General features: G+C 37.0%; 1 protein-coding gene across 1 annotated transcript in view; it reads left to right on the top strand.

The window, feature by feature from the left end:
- The window catches only part of CNTNAP2 (contactin associated protein 2), a 1,976,042-nt gene that overhangs the window by 1,509,132 nt on the left and 452,931 nt on the right, over positions 1 to 13,979 (top strand). The gene's annotated exons all lie outside the window — the stretch shown is intronic.

Here is a 13,979-nt window from a genome sequence, read left to right as displayed (position 1 = left end):
CTTTTATCAATGGACAGAGGAGTCTGTGTAGGAACTCCAGGCTGGATTTGGGGATAGCTGCTCTTTGCCAGGACCCACCATTCCACTGCCTTGCTGAAGTCTCCACCCCTGGCCTGGGGGTCAAAAAAGATACAGAAGTGTTTTTATAGTCTGTTAGGTTCCATGGCATGGCTAGGAATACTTTTTAAATAAAGACAATGTAATATGGTCATTTCTTACAAAAAAAAAATGCAGTAATGAAAATTTCTGGGGGCCTTCCTCACTTTCTCTTGTTGTTTAGGAAGATACCTATGGAATGAGCATGCCATTCATAAGTTGTTCCTCATACTCACCACATGATGATTCCATCTTCTTTTTCCCTTGTACCCTTCATTTATGACATTCCTTACCTATTTCCTGTTTGTCATGTGATGACTGCAGCCTACTCACACCTTCTATGTGCTTCCCCATTGTTTTCAGATGATCTTCAACCTCAGTTATTCTGATACTGTGGTATTCCATGACCCATAGCCATGAAACATCTGGAGAATGTTGGTTTTTTAAAATCTTGTCCTTTGTTTCATCCTCTTATAGACCCTGTGTTCTCTGATGTCAAAATGATATATTTTTAGGAAAAAACTATTCTCTAGGGGCAAAAGCAAAACAAGACCAAAAAGCCGCAAAAACAAACCATATCCTTAATTACAGCAGAGAGGTAAAATGGAGATGCCCCAAAGAGTTCCAGTGGGTTAGGAGAGCTTCCATTTCTCTCTCCATTAGTAAATGCATACTAATAAGCTTTCTAGTATTCATTCAACCTTCATTCATTCAACTAAAATACTGGTTGCACATCTGCCCTTGTGAGGTAGTGTGCTACATACTAAGGAGGAAACAAGACTATACTAAGTCCTCCAAGATAATGATCCTGTCTTCAGTGAGCTTATGATCTAGAAGGGAAAAATAAATCAACATTTGCTAAATTGCTATACAAGATTAAGAGGACTCCCTACGAAGAACATCTAGGGAACAGGATAATTATCCTGCACTTTAAAAAAACTCCAACCAATTCCCACTGAAAAGGAGTAATTGAATCTGTAATTACTTTCTTTGTACCAGGGACACAGACATGGATGCTAAAGATCTAATTGTGATGGCTATTTTCTTAATTACCTTAATTACTTTGTAGAGAATTCTACCTTCTATCCATTCAGAAAGATTCAATAGCATATGGTGACTGTGGACACCATTAGTACTATTTAGGAACTTTTACTTTATAGTATTTCTGAAAATTCTGCTGCTTACTTCAGACTCTAATGACTCAGCATGTCAATGAAGCCTTCTTGTATTTTCATGAATAAAAGAACAGCTTTTGAGGAATTATAGTGGTTAAAAATACAAACAAATGACATTCTGATAAACCCTCTCTAAAAACCTGTAGTCAGGGCTGGACTGTTGAGTAAATAAAAGAGATGGCTGCCTATATGATATGATTTCAGGTGAGCCAGGAAGGTCCTATGTCCCCCAAACTCACCTCACACTGGCTCACCAATACCTACATTTCTAGAGTTAGCTCTTTGTTCTTTTGGTTTGAAGCACTGGGTATGTGAAAGTGGGGAAACTCTAGTTAAGATAGCATTATAATAAATAACTGACATTTATGTCAGGCTTTAATGTGTCCAAAGCCCTTTATTTTATTTATTCATTTAGTTTACTGTTATGTTCAAACCTCCCAACATTCTATAAGATAGTTGCTAAAGTTATTCATTTTCCCACTTTACAAATGAGGAAAATGAGCCTTAGATGAATTGATTCATCCGTGGTCAAACAGCTAGCATCATAGGGAAGTGTTGAACCCAGATCATCTTGACTCCCAGTCTAGCACTTTAGTTCTGTACCCTGCCTGGAAAAGCCTACCTGTCATTTTTGCTTGTTTTCATTGAGAATCTCCTCCATGGTTCTTGTGAATTTTCCATAGAAAAAAGAATCAAGGATAATGGTTACAATAAAAATACAATAATTATAATTAATAAGATCATAATTATGAGGGAACAGGAAGGTGTATATCTCATTCATGTTTCTTCTCTGATACCTGAGTTATACTGAGGATGCTTTCAGTAAGCCTATCAAGGATTAGCTTATATTGCAATACTTGATTCAGCAGCTAAAAGAAGTGTTTTGGTTTTTTGTTGTTGTCCATGTTCTGTAGAATATTAAATGTAAAAGAACGATCATGGGTTAGCAGCTTGTTCCACAATTGTTTCTATCTAACTTCATAGAAGAAGATGAAAGGGAAGAAAAACATGATCCTTGCCACCAAGAATGCACATTGTAATGGAGAATACAATGTGGAAATGATTATTATACAGTATAAATAGGCAGTAATCAATTACATTTTTATCTACTTAATACAAAGACTTCATGCTTTATACTACTAAACAGAAATCTGAGATCACTTACAAGGAAAAATATATCGGCTGAGGAACTAAAAGGGTACACCAAAAGCTCTCCCAGCATAAAGTCCAGCCTATTTGTCAATTTAGTAATTATTGAACAAGTCACCAGAAAGCACCTTTATTGATTATCACAAAGACTTTGACCCATTTCCACAATCATGGCTTAGTTACATGCTGGAACTGTATTAATCCATTCTCAAGGATTTAATATCTACATAGGAAAATTTTCTTTATATAAAATGCAAGAATTACTCAATGATATCTGGAATAATTGATGTAAAATATGACATCTTCCAGTGAATCAGTTTAAGCCTGCTGTTGCTCTGAGTTACCTTCAGTTCCTTACTATTACTCCTAAATTGAACTGAGTATGGTTCCCACATCAAAGAGGGAATGCCAATCATCATGTTAATTACTTGATGTCCATGGATGACATCAGGTTACAAAGTTTATCTGGAATAAAAAAAAATCTTAAATAGCATCTTCATCTCATGGGAGCTTTCTCTAAGGATATCAAAAAGGCATTTGAACTGATTAACAACAAAATCCTTACAGATGCCAAGGAAAATTAGAGGCTAAAGTCTTGAAGATTGAATATAGAGGTCAAATAGAAGCAATGGATGACAACAAAACAAATATTTAAGTCTTTTCAAGACAAAAAATAATCAAAAAGTCAGTGTCCTCTCTAGAAGGAGAATCTAGAAGGAGCCCTCAGCTATCCATCCCTTTCACCTTTCTTCCCACCAACCAACTCTCTCCAACTAGAAGGAGAGAGGAGCCCAGAGCAGGGATACTGAGGAGGTGTTGCTTCCAGAGTTGATTTCATATTACCAAAAAAGAGAATGCTGCCTATATCAAGGTACTTATTGGTATCCTCAAGTGAAAGATCAATAGGACAAAAAAAATCACTTAGGGAGATTAATACTTCCAAAACATCAGCTTCAACTTGTATTTTTTTGTGTGCTTTTTTTTAACTTATACTTGTAAAGCAGTCAAACGTATAGCAATAATATTAGAAGGTATCCAAATAAAAATGACAAAATCTAGATGAAACACAGAACCTATTTCTCTAAGGCAACTATAAAAAGATTAACTTTGTCTTTTCTAGAAGAAGGACTGCTAGATGTTCTTACTTTAATGATAGATAGGTTAAAAAAAACTTCCAGATATTCTTTTGAAACAGATGCCACTTCACCCAGAAATGGTAAAAACTGTCACTAGGTCCACTGCTCTGGCCCTGCTGCTGCTCCCTAAGGCTAGAATGGAAGCACCATCACCATACCAGTAGCTATGTTCTTTCAGCTTTGCTTTTATGGGCTGTCCTTTAGTGCCCCCAAATGTTCAATATTTCCTTGCCTTAGGAAATAAAGGGGAAAACTCCAAATCCCAGAATTCTGTGAGAGTCCTGGCCTTTTTTCCCCTCTTTAGGAGGAGTTAGAATAGAAACTATGTAACATATCGCCACAGGTTGTAAAAAATTATCACCGACTGAATACTTTGAAAGATAATCATAGCTAGAATTACCCACCAAAGCTCACTATCTTTCATGAACTAATAATAGACTACAAATCCCTGTACTACACATTCAAACCCCATTCACCCTTAAGAATTGAGGGGGAGAAATTGTACTTTAACCAGAGTATTATCAAAGACAAAACTTGCTCAAAGTTGCCCAGACATAACACTGGCTCATGGAAATGTAAGAACAACGTCCTTAGTGAATGCCACTATATCAAATACTCATAACTTCTAAAGTATGTCATAGGAAAAATTCTCAAAATCTAGAGACCTAGCAGAAGAAATCAAAACTATGTGGGAAGAGGAAAAAGTATAATCCTTGACATTGTGGTTACTGCTAGAGTTACCCTGAAAATAAGGCCAGATGAATGTATTCCATCACTTAGATTCAGTTACAAAATAGTCATTTTATCCATCCTGCCAGACACTAAACATAAAATGGGATAACCACTTATTCTCTGCCCATTTCTATCTGAATTCCACTGAATGTAAGATGAGAATAGGAATGATAACATTAAAAGCAGTCTATCTTGAATGAATCTTTGGAGCCCTTTTTTGGAAAGCTGGGTGTGATCCTACGGGAAAAAAGTAGAGAGGAGACAGCATTGAGAGCCTAGCCTGGAAGTCAGAGAAAAGGGAGAAGGAAAGGCATCATCAAAAGAACAGGGGAAAAATTCTTCCCTTATTTAACAGTTTTGTTAAGGATTGGTCATGAACGTATTTTATAGTTTTCCCTACCCTCTTATGAAGAATGAGATATCAACTTTTAAGTAATAAGCCACTGTCTCTTATTAGTTTTTTAAATGGTAATTTGCTTCTCTGGGTCCAGGCATACCTTCCTTTATGCGGTAGATATATCATGGAAATGTATTTTTCAAATTGAATTTTGGTGAATTGAATCACATATCCCTTTTACTTATATTATAATCTTAGATATATTTCCATGGTAAAAAGTGAGAGTTTGGTGTTAAAAGATCACCTTTCACAAAAGTTGTCTCCTCCGGCATTCAGGTTATTGATCTGTAAAATGAGGGTTCCCTTTTCACATTTAGGAATGAAACCCTAAAAATAACAATAAGAATGAATTAATCCCTTCTAATTCATATGTTTACTTGGAGGAAAAAATGATGTATTTCTCCTTAAAAACTGTATAGAAATTGCAAGACAGACTACAGTTACAAAAATGATGGCAATTACCACCATTTTGAGGAAATGTCTCTAGCAAATTTTCAATTTCTTCTCAAAGAAAAATAGATCTTCTTTTCCTGGACAATTCCCTATAGGTGATTTCTTTGCAGACATAGTTAATAAAAGCATTAAAGCTATAATAGAAAGGAAGTGTTTTGTACTTAGTCCCACAGAGTCATACTGTCTCCTTAAGCATGGAGACATGGGCTTTTGCAGGTTTTTGGAAGTACAGTATTAGGCCATTTAATTCTTCCACTCCTGATAGAATTGTGGGACAAATTCTACGCAGTGGCTGCTTTCATGAGAACTGACAGGCAGAAAAGAAAGTTCGTGATTACTGAAATTTGGGGATTTTTGTGTGTTATTGGTGTGGGGGGAATAGGGAATTGTGTGTGTAGGTTCTTTTTTCTTTCCTTGAGTAAGCTAAGAGCAAGACAAAACTGTCTGGAGATTTATTTGACTTCTCAGCAGGACAACAAAAGCAAAGGCAGGAAGATAATAGCAAAGGAAGACAGACCTTCTTCAGGAAGATAAGACCACAGCAAAGTACAAAGCAAAACTAGAGAAGAGAAATCCCCAGAACAAAGCTTCCTTTAGTTTCAATAGTGACAGGAAGAAAGATGACTCAGAAGACAGGCAAACAGCAAGGTCTATTTCAAATGCACAGGCAGAATATATCGACATTACATGTCAGACTGGTTGTATTCTGTGGTGTATAGATTTAGAGTCTGAAGACCTGGCTTCACATCTGGACTTTGACATTAACTAGGCAAACTTAGACAAGTCTCTTAAATTTTCTAAGCCTCCATTTATTGAGTGATGGTGGTGGTGGAGTGGTGGTTGTGGTAAGAATAAGAATAGTAGAGTAGTAGTAACAGTAAAAGAATGTCAGACCACTCCAGTATCCTTGCTAAGAAAACCCTAAATGGGGTTATGAAGAGTCAGAGAACACTGAAACAACTCAACAACAAAGTAGCAGAGAGAGGAGAATGATGAGAAGTGTAAGAGGAGGAGGAGGAGGAGGAGTAGAGTAGAAGTAGCAGCAGCACTAATTATTATTAATAATAGTTAACATGTGTAAAGTGCCTTAAAGTTTAGAAAGCACTCTACACATATTATTGTATCTGATCCTCTAAACAACCCTAAAAGGTAGGTGGTATTATTATCCTCATGTTATGGATAAGGAAAATGAGTTGAAGAGAGGTTAAGTGATTTGCTGAGGATCATGCAGCTAGTTGGTGTCTAAAGCAGGATTTAAACTCAGGTTTTCCTAATGTCAAGTACAATACTCTGTCCACTATGCCTCCTGAAAGTCTATGAGCCCTTCCTAAATCTTCACAACCCCATGAACTATACCATCCATGGGGTTTTCTTGGCAAACATACTGGAGTGGTTTACCATCTCTTTTTCAAATGGATTAAGGCAAACAGAGGTCAAATGATTTGCCTAGTCACATAGTATCTGAGGCCATGTTTGAACTCAAGTCTTCCAGATTCTAGTAAACCATAGATGCTATAATGTTGCACCTATTACAATCACAGTCCCTTCTGACTCTAGGTTTTTATAAGTTGAGGAACAGATAACATTAGCTTACTATATTTTTCCAATTTTTTAACATTTTCATTTAAAGTTTTGAATTCTATCCCTCCCCCCAATCCAAGACAGTAAGCCGTTAGATATTGATTGTAGACATGCCATTATGTAAAACATTTCCATGTTGGTCATTTTGTACAAGAAGACTCAAATGAAAAAATAAAATGAAAATGAAAAATAGCATGCTTCAGTCTGTATTCAATTAATATCAGTTATTTCTCTGGAGGCTGATAGTATGCTCCATCATTAGTCCTTTGGTATTGTCTTTGATAATTGTATTGCTGAGAATAGCTAAGTCATTCACAGTTCTTCATTAAACAGTATGGCTTTTGCTGTGTACAGTGTTCTCCTGGTTTTTTCTTTTCACTATGCATCAGTTCGTGTAAGTTTTTCTATGTTTTCCTGAAATTATCCTATTTGTCATTTCTTATTAGCTTAATGTCTTAAAGGCTGAATAAGTAAGTATAGATTACTTTGACTTATGTCTGTGAATGAATGAATAAATAAATGAAGAAGCACTTATCACATGGTTACTATATTTAAAGCACTTGGCTGAGCTCCTGGGCAACAAATAGAAAGACAAAATGGTTTCTGCTTTCAAGGAACGCTCTCATACTCTAATAGAAGGTTTTAGTTACCAATCAGATGGAAAGACCAAGTTTTCCTTGGCAAAACCCATGGTCATGCATCTTCTTTCCTGTCATTTCAATTGATAAAACTTTATCTCTTTCTGTTGTTGATCCACCCAACCATGCCAATGATTTTGGTATAGAGAGTGTTATTGCCAAGGCTTTTGGTAGCTTTAGCTGCTGAGGAAACAAGGGCTGAGGCACATACAAAAGCATTTTTGAGGCTACATTTGCACAAAGGTTGCTCCTTCACATGGTGGTAGCATGGGCTGGGCTGAAAACAAGTATATTCTAGGGAGCATGACTCTTGGGTTAGTTACTCATTCAAGGTAGTATGTTGGCAATTGATGGTAGCAATGAGGGAGACTTAGAAGATCACAACTTTAAATAAAGATCTCTATTGCGCAGCATTGTAACACTGAGGCAGGGATAGGTAGTCTAAAATATTTTTCTTAGAAAATGGTATTTTGTAATGACCTTATTCTACCTCTCTGAAGTCAATATGGCAAGAGAGAGTCTTATTTCCTATGGCTCTGTAGCACTGTTAGAACAAATGAGAAAATGTTCCAATGTCAGGTCACTTTCTTGCCATCTACAAATTTAATCCCACAGCCATGTTCCCTTCTAGAAGACTGTGAACTCCATATTAAAATTTTGCATTTGGCTCTTAAGTCTCTTGATTTTCCACCTTTTCTTTGGAAAAAAAAAATTGAAGGATCAAGTGTAAATAGGATCATACATTTAGAATGGGAAGGGACCTCAGCAGCCATCTAGACCAGTGTCCTCACTTTACAGATGGGAAAACTGACTCCCCAGGGAAGTTAATGACATACCATCATCTCAAAGTGTCAGAGTTAAGATATGACACAAGGAACCATTGCTCTTCCCACAATACTGCACTGCTTTCATTGCCGTTAAAAATGTTAGTGTTTGCTACTCCCGTGTCATGCAATTTTGGTAATGTCAAACTAGAAATGTATTCCTATAGACCCACATTAACTTTGAAAACCACAAATTAATATTATCTATGTTGCTTTGGTTTATTATTTTGTTAAACATTTCCCAATCACATTTTAATCACATTCTAGCCACATTCAAGAGTGTTACTGGCTGACTTACAAATCTGACACTTCTACTCCAGAGTACAGGGTATAACATTCTTGAGGCAGTACGTAGTGTATAGAACCTAGATAGAGTTAGCAGGGCTAAATTAAAATCCTGCTTCTCCTGTATTCATTAACTAGGTTGTTAAAAGTCACTTGGACCAGTATCTCAGTACCCTAATTGCTACGAGGAGGAAGACTGGAAATTCCTTGCCATCAAATTGCAAGTCTTTCTTGCAAGTGATAGCAAGCTCTGATATTCAAAAGGGTCTAGGCTTGATGATTTTTGAATCTAATTTAATTAGCCTTTATTATACTCATAGAAGACTTTTTTCTCGATGCTGAGGCTATGAAGACAGAATTGAAAAACATTTCCTGCCATCAAGGAACGTGCATTCAACTGAAGGGATGCATACTGATCACTCAATCCACACGCATTTATTAAGCAGCTACTGAATGTTAGATACTGTAAGAGATGCATACAATACAGAATTTAAAAAGAAATAGTCTCTCCCCTGTCTAGGAGTTTGCATCCTATCAGGTAACATAGGTTTTATTTTGTATAAATGACAAAATATAAGGTAGTCTAGAGGGAGGAGAAGCAGGTAGGGTGCAAGCAGTCTGGGACAGGAATAGGAAAAAGGCTTCATAAAAATGTGATTCTTGATCTCTTGTCTTGCTTTTCCGCTGGCTGTATCTGAAGCCTGGAATGCACTCCCCAACTCACCTCTGCCTCATGGAATCCCTGTCTTCCTTTTCAAGGATTACCTTTTCTTTGAAGCCTTTCCTGATGCCTTCACCTGCAAGTAGTACTGTTGATTTCAAACTATCTTGTATTTACTACATTGTATATTTAGTCACTTTATATTTATGCTGCATGTGTGTGTGTGTGTGTGTGTGTGTGTGTGTGTGTGTGTGTGTGTATAATATACATGGGGGGTGTATATACATATATCATGTATTAAATGTTTAAGAGACAATTTCTGGGTAATTAATCATTTTATTAATTATGGCTAGTGAGTAATTAGTGAAAGGATGGTCATTTGGCTGTTTCTCTTGAACCAAAGACCAATCATCGCAACTTCTTGATGCTTATATGCCCTTGGAAGAGTTGGTGTTCCCAACAGGTGGCAATCAACTCTGAATGGTTAACAATTAATGAGAAGAATGAATGTTATAGTGACAGGTGGACCTATTCTAATGAGGGTCAGGGGGATGTGACTTTGATTATGTCACTTTTACTCCCAGACCTCCCCCAGTTCTGTGCTATCTAGACAAAAAAATCTACCCCTCCCCACCCAAGCCAGAGTAGAGCACAATGGGCTTTCCCATTAGGGTAGGGTCTGAACAAGTTTGAGGAGAAAGATAATCAAATTTCATTATCAGTAATGTTGTTCAACATGTTCAGATGTTGGCTGAATAACTTATAATGGACTTATTTCGGAATGAGGAAATAGGAAGGTAAAAAATCCTGGATTTCCCCAATAGTAAATAGTGATTAATATAAGAGAGAATTAGTCATTTCTTGTGTGTGTGTGTGTGTGTGTGTGTGTGTGTGTGTGTGTATAGTCTCTCCCATTAGAAGGTTAACCCCTTGAGAGTAGTAATTGCTTCGTGTTTTACCTAGTACAGTGTGTACCTAGTACAGTGACTAGTACAGATTGGGCACTTCACAAGTGCTTGTGGATTGATTGATTAAAGGAAATAAAGTATCCTACAAGATAGAGGTGAGGAATAGATGCATGCCGGGAATGACCAATACACAGGCGTGGAGATAGAAGATGGAGTCAGGAAAAACAAGGCTATTAGCTGGACCATAGAGAATAGAAAAGGGAATGTGACTAACACTGTACTAACTGTGTGGTGCTACGTAAATCACTTAATCTCTCTGACCTTCATTTTCTTTAAATGTAAAATGGAGGATTGAACTAGATGATTTCTAAGATTGCTTATAGCTCTAAATCTATGATGCTATGACTGTTGAGGAGATCTGAAAAGACTTCCTTTAGAACATGGCACATTAACTAAGCCTTAAAGGAAGCAAACCCAAAAAAAATAAATAAATAAATAAACAAACAAACAAACAAACAAATAAATAAATAAATAGATGAGTAAATAAGTAAGTAAATAAATAAATAAATAAAAGGTAGTGGATATCTCTTATTAGTAATGGAAAGTAGCTATCAATTTTTAGAGGTAGCCAGCAACAAGGTCCCAATCACTAATCAATATCTGTAAAGTCCATGTTAAAAGTCTATGTTAAAAGATATTGGTCTTAACACTCAGTCTATGTTAAAGTCTGCGTTAAAAGATATTGGTTTTAACACTCAGCATTGGGAAACTCCAAGGCTTAGTGTCAATACTGTGAGGTTTTTGTTGTTGTTGGTTTTTTCCTCCTTGGCAGTAGTGTAAAATGATCATAGACATAACAAAAGGGCACAGTTTGCAGTCACTTTCTATAGATTTTGGTTTGGACGTGAAGACTTGATGCCCCACAATCTTATAGGAAGAAGTAGAGTTAATAATGATCACAGCTGGTTCCTGTTTGATCCTAGCTCCAATTTGCTTGAAATACCCCTTTTTATTTTAAAAGTGGAGGAAAGAGGAAAGTCTAGTGAGGCAACATAGAAGCATCAGAAGTTTATTTGAGACACACAGTCTAGTTCTCATTCACTACAGCTGGATTTCATCTAGATCCTGGCATGGGAGACAGTGTGTTTTCATGGTTATCAGGATGGCTAATGGATTCTCTTAACTTATCACTTGGAAAAAAAATAAACTGAGTTCTCTCTTCATAAACATCCCCCACCCAACCATGCATTTATTAAGGAATGCAAGGTAAATCTTTTAGTCATATTATACCTTAATTTTTCCTTCCTTCAAATGAAATTGTTATTCCTTTCTTCCATGACAGATAGTGTCATACGGTGACTAGACCACTGGACTTGGAGTTATGAAAACCTAGCTTCAAACACTACCTCAGCCACTTACTAGCCACATGACTATGAGCAAGTCACTTGATACTCTCTGAACCTCAGTTTCCTCATCTCTAATTGGGGATATTAATAGTAGCATGTGTCTTAGAAGGTTGTTATGAAGATCAAATGAGATAATTTATTCAAGTGCTTCGCAAATCTTATGGCACCATGTGAAAGTCCATTATTACCACACATATATTTTGGTCTTTCACAATGCTCATTCTGTATATAATTTCAAATTTAGTGCTGGATACAAGAAAGGCAGATGCAAATATAGGTAGATAGAGATAGATATAGATGGATAGATAGATAAATAGATATAGATATAGATATAGATATAGATATAGATATAGATATAGATATAGATATAGATATAGATATAGATATAGATATAGATATAGATATAGATATAGATATAGATATAGATATAGATATAGATATAGACATGGATATAGATATGGATATAGATATAGATCTATGTAACTTTGAAGACTCTTCTTCATTTTGATTCTTTTTAGAAAATTTCTCTCCTACAACTGGCCTGAGGTGCTAGGTAGCACGATGGATAGAATGTTGGGCTTGAGTTCAAATCTACCCTCAGATCCTTACTATCTATGTGACTGTAGATATTATTAAGCTATACATATTCAATTGCAGCAAAAAACATCTCTTATACAAGTCATAACTTTGTCTTGGACATCCCCGACAAGACACACCTCTGAAAAATATCCTCCAGATCTAGCTCACTATATCTGACTTTCCTCCTCTCTCCTTTCCTCTCCCTGACAATTTCAGAAGATGCTATGTGAGAATTTTTTTTTGGAGGGAGGGAAGAGGTTGGGAGAAGATACACAGGCAGAAGAGCTTCACTTAAATCACTCAATCTGGGGGTATAATTAGTAATTTTTGCAACCAGAGAAAGGTGACCAAAATGGTGTCCTTAATTCACTTGGTGGGGGTGAGGGTGCAGCCTTCTCAAGGCTGAGATAGAAACCTGGGGTGACCCAGTCTACTGATGGGTAAGCCACAGTAGGGAGGGGAATGGGGGAATAGGCAAGTAGACAGTCAAAGAAGGAGCTTTCTACAGGTTTAAGAAAGAGAAGGAAGAAATAAGCCATCTTATAGCTTTAAAAAAAACTATCCTGTGATTTCTTCAGTATAGGAAGTTCCCAATGGGGAGCTCCACCTCTCTGGGTGCAGAGTCACCCTCTCTCTAACCTATAGTCTTAGAGAGCTGCCAAGGGCACTGGGAGATTAAGTGTCTTGTCACAGGGTGGGATTTGACTAGGCCAACTCTCTAACTTAGATTATTCTGCCTTTCAGCTTCCTGTTTAAGTAATTCTAGTGGTGAACTATTTCTACCCTGTTGACTCAACCTTTGTGCAGCTCACCTGTAAAGGGAAAAAGAGTATTCATGATCTCTCCAGCCCATTCCTTACAAACAGGGAAAAAAGAAGGTCACAGTATATGAGGACTGTGGAGAACTGGGTAGAATAGGAAATTGCTCAGGGACCCCTGGATCAGTAAATAACCTAAGGCCTGAGTAGAGTTTCCAAGGGCAGAGGGGAAAGAAGGGCTTTTGTGGCTTCTAACCCACTCCCTTGTTAGTGGGGACATTTGATTGGAGCTCTTTATTCCATCCCCAATCTCTTAATATATAGTGTCTATGGTCAATTTATCTCAATAATAATCTCTTTTCTCCTTGGTAAAGAAGATGGGGTGGGTGGGGCAGACAGTAAAAGGGATGGTTCTGTCCCACCTTCAGCCTAGCCTCTTACAAGACTTCACAGTCTGCTGTACCCCAGCTTCTTCTGCCAAGAGGAGGTAACAAAGTACCCACTTACCAGAAAAGTAGTGAGGCTGAAACATTTAGGAGATATGGTCCAGCTCTGGGCACCTTGAAATTCCCAGAGAAGCTTCCTAATCTCCTTGCCCACTCCCTTCCTCAGACGATCCCTAGAGTTCTCAGCCTGGCATTGTACAAGTAATGGTAACTACATTTATTTACACAAACTACTTAGTATGTGTGCCCAGGCATGCATTGAATTAACTCAGTTTTAAATTTTATTTTATTACAATACCCAGTTCTGTTCATGTGTCATTGAGCTTCATGGTTTATTGCTTATGTAGCACGGTGATTACATAAGAAGTTTAAAAATATTAGAGGGAATACAATTTGTGTATGTTTTCAGAATGAGATTTAGTACCTCCCCCTTTCTTTTGGTAACTGCAAGATCTCCTATGAGAAAATTAGAAAGAGGCAGCATGGCATAGTGGTAATACACTGGACTGGGAGTCATTAACACTTGGGTTCAAATTTTACCTAAGATACTTAAAAGGTGTTTGTGACCCTGAGCAAGTCACTTAACCCCTGTTTGCCTCCACTTTGCCCATCTATAAAACAGGTATACAAGAACTGCCTCTTAGAATTGTGGTATGGATAAGATTAGATAGATCTCTGTAAGCCCTAACACCCACATAAATATTATTATTAATGTGTTTGACCCTTATTTCTAAAACAGTGCTTTGGGACTTGCT

This window comes from Phascolarctos cinereus, unplaced genomic scaffold (assembly GCF_003287225.1).
Source record: "Phascolarctos cinereus isolate Bilbo 61053 unplaced genomic scaffold, phaCin_HiC Scaffold_1;HRSCAF=81, whole genome shotgun sequence".
NCBI classification, from domain to species: domain Eukaryota; kingdom Metazoa; phylum Chordata; class Mammalia; order Diprotodontia; family Phascolarctidae; genus Phascolarctos; species Phascolarctos cinereus.
The sequence above is the reverse complement of the archived record's forward strand: the minus strand, read 5'-3'. Positions and strand labels throughout refer to the sequence as shown.